This window comes from Oryx dammah, unplaced genomic scaffold, assembly GCF_014754425.2.
Source record: "Oryx dammah isolate SB20612 unplaced genomic scaffold, SCBI_Odam_1.1 HiC_scaffold_29, whole genome shotgun sequence".
Classification (NCBI taxonomy): Eukaryota; Metazoa; Chordata; class Mammalia; order Artiodactyla; family Bovidae; genus Oryx; species Oryx dammah.
The window spans coordinates 65,187,259-65,199,921 of NW_024070213.1; positions in this window are offsets into that span (position 1 = coordinate 65,187,259).

Consider the following 12,663-nt stretch of genomic DNA (forward strand, 5'->3'; position numbering starts at 1 on the left):
AAAACAAAGATGAACTAAAGAGCCTCATGATGAAAGTGAAAGAGGAGAGTGAAAACGCCATCTTAAAACTCAACATTCAAAGAATGAAGATCATGGCATCCGGTCCCATCACTTCATGGCAAATAGATGGGGAAACAATGGAAACAGTGACAGACTCTATTTTCTTGGACTCCAAAATCACTGCAAATAATGACTGCAGCCATGAAATTAAAAGACACTTGCTTCTTGGAAGAAAAGCTATGACAAACCTAGACAGCATAATAAAAAGCAGAGACATCACTTTGCCAACAAAGATCTATCTAGTCAAAGCTATGCTTTTTCCAGTAGTCACATATGGATATGAGACTTGGCCCATAAAGAAGGCTGAATTGATGCTTTTGAATTGTCGTGCTGGAAAAGACTCTTGAAGTCCATTGAACTGCAAGAAGATCAAACCAGCCAATCCTAAAAGAAATGAACCCTGAATATTCATCAGAAGGACTGATACTGAAACTCCAATACTTTGGCTACCTGATGCTAAGAGCTGACTCATTGGAAAATACCCTGATGCTGAGAAAGATTGAGGGCAGGAGGAGAAGGGGGCAACAGAGGATGAGATAGGTGGTTAGCATCACCAACTCAATGGGCATGCGTTTGAACAAACTCTGGGAGATGGTAAAGGACAGGGAAGCCTGGCATGCTGCAGTCCATGGGGTCACAAAATGTCTCAAAGAGTTGGACACAACTGAGCAACTAAAAACAACAACTTCTATGTGCAATCCAAAAAAGCTGACTTTGTGGAACAGACTAGAATTGTTGATTACCTGAACCAGAGAATGTTGATTAAAGTGTACAAACTTAAAACTAGTGGATGAATAAGTTCTGGAGAATTGATGCACAGTTTACTGATTATAGTCAACAATGCCATAGACTTCAAAGCTAAGCCGCTGCTTCTGCTGCTGCTGCTAAGTCGCTTCAGTCATGTCCAACCCTGTGCGACCCCATAGACGGCAGCCCACCAGGTTCTCCCATCCCTGGGATTCTCCAGGCAAGAATACTGGAGTGGGTTGTCATTTCCTTCTCCAATGCATGAAAGTGAAAAGTGAAAGTGAAGTCGCTCCGTTGTGTCCGACTCTTAGCGACCCCGTGGACTGCAGCCCACCAGGCTCCTCCGTCCATGGCATTTTCCAGGCAAGAGTACTTTATATTAAATATTCCCATTATAAAAAAAGAAATAATTATGAGATAGAGGTGTTAACTAAAAGTGGTAATCACATTGCAATCCATAAGTGTATCAAATCAACAACTTGAACACTTTCAAAGTTATACAATGTTATATGTCAATTGTATTTTTTCTGAACTGGATTTATTTATTTATCCTACTGTGGTGAAATGAAAAACAATTATAAAAATGTAAAATATAATAGTTATCACAGAAATAAATAAATTAAATAGTTATATATAGCAGCAGTTAACTCCAAACACACCCAATTACTAAGTTGAATTTTTATCATTTGGCATAATGTTCTTTTTTCATGAAGCAGAGCTGATTTACAATATTATATTAGTCTCATTTACAACAGGGACTCAATATTTTTATAGATTATATTCCATTTAAAGTTATTAAGAAATAATGACTATATTTTTCTGTTCTGTAAATATATAATTGTTGTTTACCTATTTCACACATATTAGTTTGTATCTCTTAATCCCATACTTCTATTTTACTCACTTACCCTCTCCCTGCTTAGTGATCAGTAGTTTGTTCTCTATGAGTTTGTTTCTGTTTTGTTACATACATTTATTTGTTTTATTTATAAAGGGTAACTTAGAGTATTTGTCTTACTCCGTCTAACTCACTTCACTAAGCATAATTCTCTCTAGGTCCATCCCTGTTGTTGCAAATGGCAGCATTTCATTCATTTTTATGGCCAATATTTCATTTGTGTGTGTGTGTACGTATACATAGATACATACATGTATGTATTCAATCCCTGGGTTGGAATCGATCCCTAGTTGGGTGCCTGGGTTCGAGCCACAGTTTGGGAAGATCCCCTGGAGAAGGGAAAGGCTACCCACTCCAGTATTCTAGCCTGTAGAATTCCATGGACTATATAGTTCATGGGTGACAAAGAGTCCAGACATGACTGAACTCAGCACACCAGGCTTCCCTGTCCATCACCAACTCTCGGATCTTGCTCAAACTCGGGTCCATTGCATCGGTGATGCCATTCAACCATCTTATCCTCTGTTGTCCCCTTCTCCTCCTGCCTTCAATCTTTCCCAGCATCAGGGTCTTTTCAAATGAGTCAGTTCCTCACATCAGGTGGCCAAAGTACTGGAGTTTCAGCTTCAGCATCAGTCCTTCCAATCAGACTATTCAGGATTCAGTCCATCTTTTAGGATGGACTGGTTGGATCTCCTTGCAGTCCAAGGGACTCTCAAGAGTCGTCTCCAACATCACGGTTCAAAAGATGCATATAAACAAGACATTTTTATTCATTCATCTGTCAATGGCCACTTAAGATACTTTCATATCTTGGCTATTATAATGCCGTTATAAACACTGGGGTTGATGCATCTCTTTGAATTAGTGTTTTCATTTTCTTCAGATATATACCCAGAAGTGGAATTGCTGGATCATATGGTAGTTCTATTTTTCGTTTTGAAAAACCTCCATACTGGTTTCCATAATGACTGTACCCACTAACAGTGGACAAGGATTCACTTTTCCCCATATCTTCACCAACATTTGTTATTTGTAGTCTTTTTAAAAATATGTATTTATTTGGCTGTGCTGAGTCTTAGTTGCACTACACAGGATCTTTGATCTTCGTTGTGACATATGAACTGTTAGCTGCAGCAAGAGGGTTCAAGTCCCTAACAAGGGATCAAATCCAGGACCCTTGATTTTGGAGGAAGTCTTAGCCACTGGACCACCAGGGAAGTCCCTATTGTCTCTGATGCTAGTCATTCTGACATGTGTGATGTACTTTTGATTTGCATTTCTCTGATGGTTATATGGAAAATTCTGAAAGAGATGGGAATACCAGACCACCTGACCTGCCTCTTGAGAAATCTGTATGCAGGTCAGGAAGCAACAGTTAGAAATGGACATGGAACAAATGACTGGTTCCAAATAGGAAAAGGAGTACGTCAAGGCTGTATATTGTCACCCTGCTTATTTAACTTCTAGGCAGAGTACATCTTGAGAAACGCTGGGCTGGAAGAAGCACAAGCTGGAATCAAGATTGCCAGGAGAGATATCAATAACCTCAGATATGCAGATGACACCACCGCTATGGCAGAAAGTGAAGAAGAACTAAAGAGCCTCTTGATGAAAGTGAAAGAGGAGAGTGAAAAAGTTGGCTTAAAGCTCAAAATTCAGAAAACTAAGATCAGAGCATCCAGTCCCATCACTTCGTGGCAAATAGATGGGGAAACAGTGGAAACAGTGTCAGACTTTATTTTGGGGGGCTCCAAAATCACTGTAGATGATGATTGCAGCCATGAAATTAAAAGATGCTTACTCCTTGGAAGGAAAGTTATGACCAACCTAGAAAGCATATTAAAAAGCAGAGATACTACTTTGTCAACAAAGGTCCATCTGGTCAAGGCTATGGTTTTTCCAGTAGTCATGTATGGATGTGAGAGTTGGACTATAAAGAAAGCTGAGCACCGAAGAATTGATGCTTTTGAACTGTGGTATTGGAGAAGACTGTTGAGAGTCCCTTGGGCTGCATGGAGATCCAACCAGTCCATTCTAAGGGAGATCAGTCCTGGCTGTTCATTGGAAGGACTGATGTTGAAGCTGAAACTTCAATACTTTGGCCACCTGATGCAAAGAGCTGACTCATTGGAAAAGATCCTGATGCTGGGAAAGATTGAGGCCAGGAGGAGAAGGGGATGACAGAGAATAAGATGGTTGAATGACATCACCGACTCAATGGACATGGGTTTCAGTGGACTCTGGGAGTTGGTGATGGACAGGGAAGCCTGGTGTGCTGTGGTTCAAGGGGTCACAAAGAGTCAGACACAGCTGAGTGACTGCACTGAACTGAACTGATGATTATGTTAATTATACCTCAATTAAAAAAATTTTTAAATAACCATAAAGTTATACATTGTTAAATAATCTTGATGGCTATAATGATTTGAATTCTTAATATGTGCGAAACACTGTCTGTGCTTTATGTATAATGTCTGTTTATACTGTCCCACTCAACTGTGTCAATATGTCAGATCAGTATGGGATTAAGCAATTTACCCAATGTTACCCAGATAGTGCATACCTACTTAGGACAATAAATCAGGACTGTTAAGAGCTTTGGGGAAATATGTTTGGCGTGCCATATTATAGACTATTTGGATTCAAGAAATTTATAATCTACAAAGGGGGGAAATATCATACAAGGTAATTTCATAGTTACCAGAACAATATAATATCTGTCAAAAATAATATAATGAAGTCACATAGGTGCTTTCTCTATTTTTAGAGACTGTAACACTTCTAAACATAGAATGAAATATTGTGCAATTGATTTGCAAACCTATTCATAATAGCATAACAATTACAAACCAATTTTTATAGCAAAATTCTGGTTTTTAAGGGAAAATGCTATTGTTATTTTATATAATAGATTTTCTGTGTATAAGTATAATGATATAGGTACAGTGTGGAAATTTTTAAATACCAAAAATGTACAGTAAAACCATATATAATCATGTCACATATTTCTAAATTCATATATCTATGAATTCTATAATTTTTTAAACTCAAGTATACTTTATACTTTTCATATAAAACATTAAATTATAAAATTTTCTAATAATCATTTTTGATGACATTTCCAAAAATGTATTTTATATTAAAATATAGTAGTTTAATATTGACATTATAGGTGAAGTTTAGGGTGAGTATTTAATAAAGATTGAAAGGATGATTAAAATATGATGTTAGTATCTCCTGTCTGTTGCTTCCAGATTGAAGGCCTCCTTCCACATCTGAATGGCACTTTGAGGACATGGTATCAAAAAGCAATCAGATGAAACATGGCTCCACAAAAAATATAATACAAACTAGTAAATCTAGTAGTCTAGCAGGAAAAAAATTATGATATATCTTCATTAAAGTTTTATATATTAACAATAAAATGTAGCATGACAAGAATATGGCTTTGTTCATAAAGCCAACTGCAGCGTAGGCTCTTGTTATTGCTTAAGAAAGATATATGAACAGTTTGAAGAAAATTACATGAATAAATCTTTCTTGGCTGCCCCTAAGGCTCCATAGATAGTTAAAAACAAGAGTACATGAGGAAGGAAAAGGTATAAATTGCCTTGAGTACTTTATCCTCTAAGTGAAAAATCCTGTAAATTTCACTGATATCATATTAGTATCATTGACGTTTATCTTCATTGGCTACTATATTGTGACTGACAGTCAATACAACAAAGCTAAGGCTTAAGAAATGTTAATAAATCAAGTATAGAATTTAAATTTTAGTAGTCAATCCTACTGCATCGACTAAATGAAAGATCTGGAGAAAAAAAAAAAAAAAAAAGCCATATCCAGTCAGATCATTGTTTCTGGAATACGTCTACAGGGCAAGTCCAGACAGCCATGGAATTGTTGGTTCTTAAAAACTGTTTCTTTGCTTGCCTACAACTGTCACGATTTCTAATCCTCTCAATCTTTGAAGTGGAATTACTGAAATGTTAGTTTATACTTTTATATTACATTGTCATTATTTAAAACAAAGAGTGGAAGGAAGATTTGCTCCAATCCTACACAGTAAAAACATCTGGCTTACCCGGTGCCTGGTTTCTTGGGTTTAACCTCATTTTCTGCCTCAAATCTGAACTCTGCTTACTAGCTTTGACCTTCAGTGAGTTCCAAAGATTGCCTTAGTTTTTCTTCATCCTCTTGCTTACCCTATTTCTCACTTTCAGTCCGGCTAATTGAGGTTTAACCTACATGTTAAACTGATCTAATACTAGCAAATTGGTACTAGATACCAACTACTCCTGAATACTGGCAAGTTGGTACTAGGTACTAACTACTCCTGCAGCTCTATATTCCCCTATGATTTTTTTAAAAAAGCTAATAAATGCATACAAGGTTGGTAAAGAAGTATAATTTTCTTAATTTCCTCTAATGTTTTTAGATTTATGATAAAGAGATTAATTCCTCCAACTTTATACCATAGATTTGCTGATACTGACTCAAGGTAGACATGGTCCTTCCACCATCCAACAAGAAGTGATAGTGGTGGATATTAGAATTGAAAATGAAATCATTCTTTTATTCTGAAATTTAAAAAGAATACCATTGTCTTTATTAAAAGACATTTTAAAATAGAGACAGATTTTAGGTTTAAAATACAAGTCTCTTTTAGTAGTGTCTTAACATGATTCACAGAAAAAGCACACCATGCTATTAAATTTATTAAAGTCCACATATACCAAGAAATCTACTGTTTCACTTATGAGAATAAGTTAAAAAAAAAAAAAGGTAAGATTCAAAGTCGAAAAGATACCATTAAGAACAAGTCAAGAAAATTTTCTGAGGTTCAGTTGAGTCATCTATAAAATAGAAATACTGGATGTTCTTTCTAGATTAGTGTCATTATTAAGCATGAAAAATAGGTATTTAATGGTATTTGACATAAAAATATAGTTTATACTTTATTTAAAAAAAGTCTAAAATGATGCATTTAAAAGAGGTTGTGTGATGGAGTTACCTGGGTCCAGTGGTTAGGATTAAGCACTTTCATTGCTGTGGCCCAGGATCAATCCCTGATTGGGGAACTGAGATCATGCATGCATCATTCTTTTGGTGCATCCAAAAGAAAAAAGAGAGAGAGAGAGACAGAGAGATTGTTTGATGTGTAAGATTATTCATTAATTGAAACTACTCTGTAAACATGTCTATAGGTGAGTATCACTTGCCCTCATTATACATGTAAATATATCTTGCAAAAGATGCTTTACATGAAATAGTTTTGGCAGATGCATTGCTTTTTATTTAGAATAAAGGCAAAAAGAATAAATGATTATGTATCTTGAGTACATATAACTAGTAAAGTTACCAAAAAAAGAGGTGGGGGAACTAATGATATTCTAAGGAAATAATAAAAAATATATCTCACCAGATATCACATTCATTGTTGCCAACATCTTTTCATATAGAGACATATTTATATTAATGTCACCCTTCTCAAGGATTTGAATCAAGCAGAACCTTTACCAATGTGTATATTTTTCTCAAATATACTCATGCACACAGATGTACATTTATTTTTAATCCTAGACAAACAGAAGCTAACCTTTGTGTAGCCATGTTTCCTAAAACCCATCCACTCAGTGCTTCTTCTCCGGAAAATGAATTATTAGCTCTTTGTCTCTCTATTGTCTGATGTATTTTCCTTACACAGTAGGAGATAACTCTGAAATATACTAGTTCTCCCCATGACACATATTTTCTTAAAGGAAAAAAGAATATTTCATAAATACAGTTTCTTAGAAAGTTCAGCACAGTCTCAAGTCATCTATATGACTCATTTTCAATAAAAATGATATAATTTTATGCCATGAAATTGAAATAACTTCTTAGATTTTAAAATTTTCCTTTGTGTAATGCTGTGAGAAGCATCTGCTTTGACAGTCATTAGCTGTGCATCTGGTCAAAAATACCCTCCACATGTTGGTTGCAGGAAAGGAAGTTGATGAAAACCATAACCCATGACTCAGTGAAATATTAGCAAAGTGTTTCAGTTATCTATTGACATTTAAAACGTCCACATGGGTTTGTCAGTACAGCTTTTGAAATGTAACAAGTTAAATCCTTACTTTGATTTAATTTGTGAGCAGATGGCATGAACAGTCCTGAGTGATGCACTGGGCTATCCCTCAGCTTGTCCAGACTTATTTACAGGATAGGAGCCATCCTCCAATGGCTGATTATCTGCTTCATTTAGTAGGAAGGAAATTAACCTCTGGTTTCTGTGCTGATGACTCAGCAGGTAGTATACAACTAATGCAAAAAAAATTATTACTAAGTAAACAAAAAAATAATTATCCCCAAAATGCATGGTCTTCAAATCAAACAGGACCAATTAAAGAACTAAATTGCTTTATTGGACCCAAGAGATAGAAGCAATCATTTCAGTCTACTAGTTGGAATAATAAAGTTTGGGGAAAAATTATTTCCTGGCATAACTAAATAAAAGGATGGTATTTTAAGTGATACTTCCCATACAACTCTATAAATTAACATGCCCTGCAATGTACCCAGTTTAGGGAAAAATGTTCAGTGTGGTACAGTATGTATTTTAACAACATATGTTAGATGTAACTTAATTCTTAACAGAAGGAAAGTCTTCCCTTCCCCCCAAAAACACTACTAGCTAAGAAGCATAATTTGAAATACAGAAGACCTAATATTTTTACAACATGAAAGTCACTTAAGTTCACAGATTAAACCCTTTTACAGTTTTAGTTACTTTAATAAGAGTCTTTTTTTGATATGATAACATATCTTAATGTTGGCAAAACAAAATGCTATGAGAAATGTGGTTGGTGAGAAAATTTTATTTTATTTCTTTGCACAAATAAAACTATTCACTATTTGGAAGCATTCATATAATAGCTATTTTTACAAAAATGTATATTTATAGATACACAGCACAAATGGTGCTTAAATAATAGACATCAACATGCTAAAAGAAAGAATCTAAAGAATCTAGATACAGAACTTTCACCTTTCACAAAATTAAAGTTTATCTCAAAGTGAGTTGCAGACCTAAAAGGAAAAGACAAACCCATACAATTTCAGGCGGGTAACATAGGAGATCTAGGTGAACGTGGGTCTGGCAATAGATATGACACCCAAAGCACACTCCATGAAAGAAAAAAATTGATAAGTGGAACTTCACACATTTAAAAACTTCAGCTCTGCAAAAGATACTAATAAGAGAATGAAAGGACAAGCCAGAGACTGGGAGAAAACTCTAAAAAGGATACATCTGATGAAGTGTATGTATGCAAAATATGAAAGAAAACTCAATAATTTTAAAAGTAAGCAATAGATCTTAAAAGAGACCTCAATGAAAAAGATGTACAGATGACTAACATCATATGTCATTAGAGAACTGCAAAGTAAAACAGCAATGATATACCATTACACTCACCTGCTAATTCAGGAGACCTAAGAGATGAGGGTTCTATCCCTGAGTCAGGAAGATCCCCTGGAGGAGGGCACAGCAACCCACTCCAGTGTTCTTGCCTGGAGAATCCCATAGACAGAGCACCCTGGTGGGCTATGGTCCATAGTGTCACAAATTGTTGAACACAGTAACTGAAGTGACTTAGCACAGCAAACACATATTAGAATAAGTAGAATGCAGAACACTGACAAGACCAAATGCTGGTGAGAATATGGAACTACAGAAATTCATTTATCACAGGTGGAATACAAAATGGTACAACCACTTTGAAAGACAATTTGTCAATTTCTTATAAAGCTAACATTGTACAATCGCTCACCTTGGTATTTACCCAAACAAGTTGAAAACTTGTGTCCTTATAAAACACTGCAAACAAATGCTTCTTCATAACTGAAAAACTTGGAAGCAATCCAGATAACCTTCTGGATAAGTGAATGGATCAATAAACAGTGGTATATCCACATAATTGAGAGAACATTTTCAATGACTAGAAATAAATGAAATATCAAGCCACAAAACAAAGAAATTTAAATGCATAAGCTAAATGAAAAAAAGCCAGTCTGAAAAAACTCCATACTGTATGATTCCAACTATATAGCATTCTGAAAGGGCAAAACTATAGAGACAGTAAAAAGATCAGTGACTGCAAGAAGTTTAGAAGGAAGGAGGGAGGAAAGAATAGGTGTTGCACAGAGGAATTTTAGGGCAGTGCAACTACTTTGTACGATATAAATGGTTGATGCATGACATTATACATTTGTCAAAAGCCATACAGTGTAAAACACAAAGACTGAACTTGAATTAATAATAATGTATCAGTATTGATTCATCACTGTCAGAAAGGTACCACACTAATGCAACATGGTATAATATATAGGGGTAACAGAGGGACAGTGGGTGTGAAGGAAGTATATGAGAGCTATCTAAACTTTCTGCTCAATTTTTCTATAAATCTAAAACTTCTCCAAAATATAAAGTCCATTAATTTTAAATGGTTTAAGTTAGAGATGAGTAAAATTGAATTTAACAGAATGTTTGTCAATCTTGAGCAATATATGAATAATATCAAAAAGCTTTATTAAAGAAGTCATAATAAATCAAAGAGATCTGTCACAATTAATATTTTTAAAACTCAAAAGAGAAACCAAGAAGATTCTAGTTCAGTAAAATCTATTCAACTCATCCAGTGCCTTGAGTAAAGAGACATTGGTTTTCAGTTACCTGAATGTCTCAAAACAAGGAAGATAAACCAGGTGACTTATCATATAAAACCTTCATTTATTCACTAAAATATGAATAAATCATGTTATTAAATGGTCTAATAAGAGAAAGAAAAAGTGAAAGCAAATACAGAGAAGTATGGCATAACAGATAGACTTTAGAGCCTTCTATTACAGAGAAATGGGATAAAAATGAACCATACATTTTAGTTGATTGATAAGCTATAATAATACAAGGAAAATCATCAAGATCAATCTCTCATTAAAATAATATAAAAATTGGAAATGGGGGCACAGTGATTTATAAGCATTTACAAAAGTTAGGGATGCCTATGGAAAATGCTTACCGAATGCTAAAAAGATGGTTAAACTTTTCACAGAATACAGTGACCCTGGTCCCAAACACACACAGATATAAAATCCTCTTGAGTGAAGAAAACACCAGAAATATCTGTTAAATACACCAAGTACAAGCTCACAGTCCAAGATAAAAGTGTGTAGGTACAGACTCTTATAGACTTTAGATATACAGTATGGAATAACTGAGTAAAAAATATTTTTAAAAACAAGATAACAAAAATGAGCAGGCCAAGCTACAGTTAAAAAAAAAAAAAAAAACACCAGATATGAAAAAGCACTGAATGGAAGTCTTAGATTTGAAGAAGCTGTGTGCTGTGTGTGTATATGATTATAGGTTTGTATGTGTGTGTGCTCAGTTGCGTCTGACTCTTTGCAACCCATGGGCTACAGCCTGCCAGGCTCCTCTGACAATGGGATTTCCCAGGCAAGAATACTGGAGTGAATTGCCATTTCCTACACCAGGGGATTTTTCCAATCAAGGGATCAAACCTAGGCCGCTTGTGTCTCCTGCACTGGCAGGTGGATTCTTTACCACTGTGCCACCTGTGTATGACCATAAGTGTATATATAGATACATAGAATCATATATGACATGTATATATATTTGATATAATTGACTAAAGTTAATGAATAAGAAAATGTATTGAAGAATTTGGCTTTATTAAATTCCAAATTCTCTTTGTTTGGAAAGAGTGGCCACATAGAGTTGGAAAAAAAAGCAAAAATAAACAGAAATTTCCCTTCAAAAACATTGCCAAAAGGAGCAGGCCTCTCTCTTTCTGAATTCAATATTCAGAAAGTAGATCTGAGAACAAGTGCTGAAACTAAGAAAAATTGGATTACTCCAACTCAGGGTGAATGCAAAAAAGACTACAAGGGCACAACAAAAGCCCTGATAACTTAAAAAAATAAATAAATAAATAAATTTTCAGGGTGAGGACTGCACAAGGAAAATCTGTTAGAAGTCAAATCCAACTTTAACAGGCAGAATTATTGGTTGTGGGAAAAAAAAAAAAAAAAAAAGATGGAAACAGAGTTTCAGAAGCCCCAGATCTTGGAAAACTGAAGGAGGCTGCAAAGACAGCTGTATTTTCAAACTCCCTGAGGTGTGAACAGTTAAAAGAGCCACCCACACTTCAACTCCCACTCAGGAAACTGATTTCAGCAGAAGTAACATAAAAGGATCATTAATACCAAAATAACATGAGAAAACAGAAAAAAAAATCTAAATGATAAAGGCACACCAGAAAATAAAACTGTATGATAATTAAGAAAAAATTTAACCCAATATTACAAAACAACCTACCAGGAAATCAGTTTTAGATAATGAAAAATCAGAGGAGAAGCTGTGATATAAGAATAGAGAGTAAAAGTTGAAAATAAGTAAGAGTAGCATTAAGACTAAATAATAGAGGTAAATACACTGAATAGTATGTAAATATTCTATGCTCTGCTGAATAGATACAATCCAACTATCAAAAATTTGGAGAGAAAATGAAAATATATTTCAAATATTTATTGGGCAAAAGTTTAATATCAGTTCTTTTTCATAATTTTCTGGGCTATTTTTGATATTTTTTTATTTTTCTTATACAAGTTAGAATCATATTTCTAATTTTTAAGAAAAACTATCATATTTTTGGTGAAAATTTTGATTGGAAAGGCATTATATCAATGAAAAATGTATTGATAGGTATAATGTTTTTATTTTATTTTTGATTTTTAAAAAGAAGATTTCACTTTTCATTTCTTAGCATGAATCCCTTTTCATATCAGAAATCAAGAAGCATTATTACAGGTAAATCAAGTTTTATATTATTAGGTTATAAATTTTATATTACCATTATTACATTTTATATTATAATTGTTTAGAATAC